Here is an 8705-nt window from a genome sequence, read left to right as displayed (position 1 = left end):
TATCTTTATATATTTTTATATTGTTTTACATCGTTTTTTATAGTTTTATATAGATTGATATTGTTTTATGTAGTTTTATATGGTATAATATAGTTTTAGAGAGATTTACATAGCTTTATAAAGTATTAATCGATTTATATAGTTATATAGTTTTACATGGTATAATATAGTTTTAGAGAGATTCACATAGTTTTATGCAGTTTTATTAGTTTTACATAGTTTTTTACAGTTTTAAATAGTTTTGTATAGTTATATATAGTTTTATACAGTTTTGTATAGTTTTACGTAGTTTTACATAGTCTTACATGGTTTTATATGATTTTATATACCTCTATATTGTTTTATATAGTTTTATATAGTACGATACGGTTTTATAAGGTTTACATTGATCTATATAGTTTTATATAGTACGATACGGTTTTATAAGGTTTACATTGATCTATATAGTTTTATTAGTTTCATTAGTTTTATATAGTTTTAATAAATTCATATAATCGTATATAGTTTTATATAGTTTTATGTAGTTTTATAAGGTTTTATACAGTTTTAAATAGTTTTACATATCTTTACACAGTTTTATATAGTTATATATGGTTATACTAGTTTCATTGGTTTTATAGAGATTAATACAGTTTTAAATAGTTTTACATAGTTTTATAAAGTTTTATTTACTTTTATATAGACTTATATAGTGTTATATATATTTTTATATAGTTTTATATAGTTTTATGCAGTTTTATATAGTTTTATTTAGTTTTATATACTTTTATATAGTTAAATATAATTTTAATAGATGTATATATTTTTAAATAGTTTTATATATACTGATATTGTCTTATGTAGTGTTATATAGTTTTAAATAATTTTACTTAGTTTTATATAGTTTTATATAGCCCTCCTTGGTTTTATGCAGATTTATATAGTTTTATATACTTTAATATAGCTTTATATAGATTTATATAGTTTTACATAGTTTTATTAGGTTTACAAAGTTTTATATAGTTTTATTAGTTTCATATAGTTTTATATAGTTCTGTTAATTTTATATAATTTTATACAGTATTGTATTATTTTATAAAGTTTTAATTAGTTTTATATATTTTTATTAGTTTTATATAGTTTCATAAGGTTTTACATAGTTTTATATAGATTTTATAATTTTAAATACTTTTATATAGTTTTTTGAAGTTTTATATAGTTTTACATAGTTTTATATAGTTTTATATAGTTTTATATAGTTTTATTTAGATTTATAAAGTATTATCTAGTTTTATATAGTTTTAATAAATTCATATAATCGTATATAGTTTTATATAGTTTTATGTAGTTTTATATGGTTTTATATAGTTTTCAATAGTTTTACATAGCTTTACACAGTTTTATATAGTTTTATTTGGTTATACTAGTTTCATTGGTTTTATAGAGATTAATACAGTTTTATATAGTTTTACATAGTTTTGTATAGTTTTATATAGTTTTATATGGTGTTATATAGTTTTATTAGATGTATTTAGTTTTACATAGTGTTATATAGTTTTACATAGTTTTATATAGTTTTACATAGTTTTATATACATTTATATATTTCTATACAGTTTTATATAGTTTTTTATACAGTTTTATTAGTTTTACTAGATTTATATAGTTTTACATAGTTTTATATAGTTTTATATAATTTCATATAGTTTTATATAGTATTATATAGTTTTATACAGTTTTATATAGTTTTCTATAGTTTCCCATAGTTTTATGTAGATTTACATAGTTTTATATAGTTTTACATAGTTTTGTATAGTATTATATTGTTTTATATAGTTTTATATCGTTTTATACAGTTTTATATAGATTTTTATAGTTTTATATAGTTTTATATAGTTTTATATACTTTTATATAGTTTTGTATAGTTTCATATAATTGTATTTCGTTTTATTTAGTTTTATATAGTTTTATATAATTTTATATAGTTTAATACAGTTTTATATAGTTTTAAGTAGTTTCATATAGTTTTAATAGTTTTATATAGTTTTAAATAGTTTTATATAGTTTTACATAGCTTTATATAGTTTTACATAGTTTAATACAGTTTTATGTAGTTTTATATATTGTTATATAGTTTTCCATAGTTTTATGTAGATTTACATAGTTTTATATAGTTTTTCATAGTTTTGTATAGTATTATATTGTTGTATATAGATTTATATCGTTTTATACAGTTTTATATAGATTTATATAGTTTTACATAGCTTTATATAGTTTTATACAGTTTTATTAGTCTTACATAGTTTTATATACATTTATATTGTTCTATAAAGTTTTTTATAGATTAATACAGTTTCATTACTTTTACTAGATTTATATAGTTTTACATAGTTTTATATAGTTTTATATAATTTCATATAGTTTTATATAGTTTTATATAGTATTATATAGTTTTATATAGATTTATATAGTTTAATATAATTTTATATAGTTTTATATAGTTTTATGTAGTTTCCCATAGTTTTATGTAGATTTACATAGTTTTATATAGTTTTACATAGTTTTGTATAGTATTATATTGTTTTATATAGTTTTATACAGTTTTATATAGATTTCTGTAGTTTTATATAGTTTTATATAGTTTTATATAGTTTAATATAGTTTTATTTAGTTTTATATAGTCTTATATAGGTTTATATAGTTTTATACAGATTGATATTGTCTTATGTAGTGTTATATAGTTTTATATAATTTCAAATTGTATTATATACTTTTGTCAGTTTTATATAGTATTATATAGTTTTATATAGTTTTATATAGTTTTATGTAGTTTTATATAGTTTTATATATGTTTATATAGTTTTATATAGCTTTATATAGTTTTATATAGTTTTATATAGTTTTATATACTTTTATATAGTTTTGTATAGTTTCATATAATTGTATTTCGTTTTATTTAGTTTTATATAGTTTTATATAATTTTATATAGTTTAATACAGTTTTATATAGTTTTAAGTAGTTTCATATAGTTTTAATAGTTTTATATAGTTTTAAATAGTTTTATATAGTTTTACATAGCTTTATATAGTTTTACATAGTTTAATACAGTTTTATGTAGTTTTATATATTGTTATATAGTTTTCCATAGTTTTATGTAGATTTACATAGTTTTATATAGTTTTTCATAGTTTTGTATAGTATTATATTGTTGTATATAGATTTATATCGTTTTATACAGTTTTATATAGATTTATATAGTTTTACATAGCTTTATATAGTTTTATACAGTTTTATTAGTTTTACATAGTTTTATATACATTTATATTGTTCTATAAAGTTTTTTATAGATTTATACAGTTTCATTAGTTTTACTAGATTTATATAGTTTTACATAGTTTTATATAGTTTTATATAATTTCATATAGTTTTATATAGTTTTATATAGTATTATATAGTTTTATATAGATTTATATAGTTTAATATAATTTTATATAGTTTTATATAGTTTTATATAGTTTTATATAGTTTAATATAGTTTTATTTAGTTTTATATAGTCTTATATAGGTTTATATAGTTTTATACAGATTGATATTGTCTTATGTAGTGTTATATAGTTTTATATAATTTCAAATTGTATTATATACTTTTGTCAGTTTTATATATTATTATATAGTTTTATATAGTTTTATATAGTTTTATGTAGTTTTATATAGTTTTATATATGTTTATATAGTTTTATATAGCTTTATATAGTTTTATATAGTTTTATATAGGTTTATATAGTTTTATATAGTTTTATATAGATTGATATTGTTTTATGTAGTTTCATATAGTTTTATATGGACTGTTATTGTTTTATGTAGTTTTATATAGGTTGATATATATAGATATTCTTTTATGCAGTTTTATATAGTTTAATATAGTTTTAATATATTTATATAGTTTTATATTGATTTGTGTTGTTTTACACAGTTTTAGATAGTTTTACCAGGTTTATATTGTTTTAAAATGTTTTATATAGTTTTATATAGTTTTATACAGCTTCATATAGTTTTATACAGTTTCATTAGTTTTATATAGTTTTGTATAGTCTTATATTGTTTTATATAGTTCTATATAGTTTTATATAGTATTATATAGTTTTGATAGTTTATTATATTTTTATATTGTTTCATATAGTTGTATATTGTTTTACGAAGCTTTATATACTTTTATATAGCTTTATATAGCTTTATATAGTTTTATATAGTTTTATATAGTTTTATATTGTTTTATCAGTTTTGCACAGTTTTATATAGTTTTACCAGATTTATGTAGTTTTATATTGTTTTATATAGTTTTATGTAGTTTTAAATAGTTTTATTTAGTTTTATACAGTTTTAAATATCTTTATATAGTTCTATATAGTTTTATATAGTTTTATATAGTTTTACATTGTTTTATATTGTTTTATATAGTTTTATTAGTTTCACATAGTTTTATATAGTTTTATATAGTTTTACATAGCTTTATATAGTTTTATATAGTTTTATATTGTTTTATTAGTTTTACATAGTTTTATATAGTTTTATATCGTTTTATGTAGTTTTATATAGTTTTGTATAGTTTCATATAGTTTCATTAGTTTGAAATAGTTTTATATACATTTATATAGTTTTATATAGTTTTACATAGGTTTGTATAGTTTTATATAGTTTTATTAGTTGTACATAGTTTTATATAGTTTTATATCGTTTTATATAGTTTTATATAGTTTTGTATAGTTTCATATAGTTTCATTAGTTTGAAATAGTTTTATATACATTTATATAGTTTTATATAGTTTTACATAGGCTTGTATAGTTTTATATAGTTTTATACAGCTTCATATAATTTTATATAGTTTTCCTGGGTTTATATAGTTTTACATAGTTGTATGTAGTCTTATGTGGTTTTAAATAGTTTTATACAGTTTTATATAGTTTTATTAATTTCATATACTTTTATATAGTTTTGCATAGTTTTATATAGTTTTATATAGTTTTATATAGTTTTATATAGTTTCATTAGTTTGAAATAGTTTTATATACATTTATATAGTTTTATATAGTTTTACATAGGTTTGTATAGTTTTATATAGTTTTATTAGGTTTACATAGTTTTATATAGTTTTATACAGCTTCGTATAATTTTATATAGTTTTTCTAGGTTTATATAGTTTTACATAGTTGTATATAGTTTTATATAGTTTTATATAGTTTTATATAGTTTTATATAGTTTTATATAGGTTTATTAGTTTATTATTAGTACTCGAATAAACAAAATCCAGATCGCTTCTGGGACTCACGGCTACGATCTAAGCGTACTCGCATAACACACATCCAGATCGCTTCTCGGCCTTATTGCTAAGATCAAAGAGTACTCGACTAAACCAAATCCAGATCGCTTCTCGGCCTTATGGCTAAGATCAAAGTGTACTCGAATAACCCAAATCCAGACCGCTTCTCGGCCTTATGGCTACGATCAATGTACACGCACAACCCAAATCCAGATCGCTGCTCGGCTTTATGGCTAAGATCAAAGACTACTCGCATAAGACATATCCAGATCGCTTCTAGGCCTTATGGTTAAGATCAAAGTGGACGCGCATAACACACATCCAAATCGCTTCTGGGCCTTATTACTAAGATCAAAGGGTACTCGCAAAACACACATCCAGATCGCTTCCCGGTATTATGGCTGAGATAAGATCGTACTCGTATAACACACGTACAGATCTCTTCTCGTGGTTAGGCTAAGATCAAAGTGTACTCGCGTAACACACATCCAGATCGCGTCTCGGCTTGATGGCTAAGATCAAAGGGTACTGGCATAATACACATCCCGAGAGCTTCTCGGCCCTATGGATAAGATCAAAGTGTACTCGCATAACACACCTCCAGATCGCTTCTCGGGCTTATGGCTAAGATCAAGGTGTACTCGCATAACACACAACCAGATCGCTTCTAGGCGTTATGGCTAAGATCAAACTCTACTGGCATAAAACTCACCCAGAACGCTTCTCAGCCTTATGAATAAGATCAAAGTGTAAAAGGATAACACACATCCAGATCGCTTCTCGTCCTTATGGCTAAGATCAAATTACACTCGGATAACACACATCCAGATCGCTTCCAGGCCTTATGGCTAAGATAAAAGTGTACTCGAATAACACACATCCAGAACGCTTCATGGCCTTACGGCTAAGATCAAAGTGTACTGTCATAACACACATCTAGATCGCTCCTCGGCCTTATGGCTGAGATCAAAGTGTACTCTCATAACACACATCGAGTTCGCTTCTCGGCCTTATGGCCATTTATTTATCATTTCGTCTATATAACTATTAATGTTCTATCTATCTTACTCTGTTTATTTAACTACTTATTTATTTAGTTATTAACTCATTTAATTATATTCTTTTCCTGGTTTTTATTTATCTATTTACTTAACCATTTCAAACATACTGACTAACGATATATTTATCTGTTTAGTTACATAGTTTTTTCTTTTTTCTTTCATTCTACTTACGTATTTATTTATTTATGTAAACATTTATTTATTTACATATTTATCTATGTACATATTTATTCATCTACATATTTATTTATTTACATATTTATTTACATATCTGTTTATTTTTTCTTTCTGAACTAACTACGAGATTTGGTAACGATTTCTTAATTAGTGATGTGACACTGGTTCTAATTATTCATCAATTTGGTACTCTTTCTTTTATTTTTCTTTAATTTTTTTATATTTCTGATTTTTTTATCCCAGTTTATTTATTTATCTATTTATTTATTTATTTATTATTTATTATTTATTTATTTATGTACTTGATTATTTTATCTATCTGATCTATTCATTTTAATCATTCCCTGCCTCAACCGCCTACTCTAATTCTATACTAACCGCTTCTCTATAACTGCACTTCCGCGTATGCGCCCTAATTGAAATGTGAAATAGCCGCTACTGAGATGCTTTTAATCGTATTTATATTTATATATCTATTTATTTTATTTTATTTTTGTGCTGTTTTCTATGGCGAAGGCCGGGGCACAGTAGAGCCCGGATTTGACTAGGAACTACATATTATGTACATATTTAACCACTGAATTGTATATATTGAAAATTACCTTTAGCTATATATCTACACTTATATTTATTTTGTCCATATTTATTTATGCTATGTATATTTGTTTATTTAATCTTTAATGTTTATTCTCGCTTATTTCTGTTTGGTTATTTATTTTATCTATTTATTTATTTATTTATTTATGTATATATATTTCTGTGCCTCTTCTTTTCTTGTTTATATTTATGTATGCTATGTATATTTGTTTATTTAATCTACGCTACTATTATTTATTTATTTATATAATTTATTCTAGTTTGGCTATTTATTCGATTAACTATCTACTTCCACTAGTATATACATATTCAGACTCTTGCTAGATTCATATAAATGCTAAGGTGTTTATGAGATAAGAGCCACCGCCGATTGAGATCTGAAAATAGCGACAGACGCTATAGAGTTATATCAACTATTTTGCCTTCGCCATAAAGGCGCTACTATGTATCCACCCCCAGCCAAACAATGTAAGGCTGGGGGAACATTCTTTGTGAATAAAGCGCTTTTTATCTGTTCTTATCAGCTTAATATCTGATACACTCCGCATCGCGGAGTCAGAAAATTAACGCGATTTTTGGATTCAGGCGGATCGCTAGGGCTCGCTCCACTTCCGCCGTGAGTCGGCCCGGCACTGCAGTGCCGCCAGAAACGGCTCAATTAGCGCTGCTAATTAGAGCTCTTATTTTTTTTCACCTGCTGGACCGACTCGGGACTCCAAAGAGTAAGCCCCTTAATATTCTGGCTCCGCGAAGTCCCGAAATCTCGGTAAATTCACCCGCCGCGGTACTACGCAACAGTGCGGGCCGAGTTGCGATCGGGCGTGTGCGCGGCAAGGTCTGTTCACGATCAGTGCTCGAGGTGTTGTGCGGTAAAGTGTGATAAAGTGCCTTCGCCACGGGACCGGATCAAGCCTGCGCGGGAGTACACCTGCGCCGCCCACCTGCGCGGGAGGATCACCCGCGCATCACCACCTGCGCCGCCCACCATCCTGCTTCCGTGGACAACCGAGGGAGAGGACGACCAGGGTCTACTGAGGGTCTAAGAGGGTCCTAGGGCAACCAGCCCTCTACTTGGACGCCAACAACCACCACAGGCCAACCCCATCAGCCCTGGTCTTCCTCTACGTGGGTCACCCAACACCGCTACGACCCACCAGGACTTGGCCATCGGCAACCCCGACGGGAAGGACGGCTCGCCTGATCCACGTCTACCTCCGCTGGATCAGGAATCAGGAGCGAGGTGTTATTCCCCTCGGAGAGAGCTCCTGCATCGCTGGACTCCTGCGCCGAGTGAGTCTCTCTTCTCTTTCTATCCCCCCGGCAGTGAGGAGGGTAACGCAGCCGGTCTCCAGCCGTCTGCGGTGCTCGAATCATCGTCGGTAGTCCTCTACCTTACCCCTACGCGTCCACCCACTCCTCCGATCTCTCTCATCCGTTGAAGTGTATCAACGGACCGGGACGCGTGAGGTCCGAGTCGAGTGGCGCCTCCACTTCCTTCTTTTCCCTTCAGTCACCGCCCGCGTGGAGGCTGACTCCACTCACCCGTTAGTTAGTGCAGTCCTCGGTGGAGT

At 26.3% G+C, this 8705-nt stretch overlaps 1 pseudogene; it reads left to right on the top strand.

Moving 5' to 3' along the window:
- The first annotated feature begins 7616 nt into the window (after nucleotides 1-7616).
- On the top strand, nucleotides 7617-7797 carry LOC143175574 (U2 spliceosomal RNA; annotated as a pseudogene).
- The last annotated feature ends 908 nt before the right edge of the window (nucleotides 7798-8705 follow it).

This window comes from Nomia melanderi, unplaced genomic scaffold (assembly GCF_051020985.1).
Source record: "Nomia melanderi isolate GNS246 unplaced genomic scaffold, iyNomMela1 scaffold0117, whole genome shotgun sequence".
NCBI lineage: Eukaryota > Metazoa > Arthropoda > Insecta > Hymenoptera > Halictidae > Nomia > Nomia melanderi.
The sequence above is the reverse complement of the archived record's forward strand: the minus strand, read 5'-3'. Positions and strand labels throughout refer to the sequence as shown.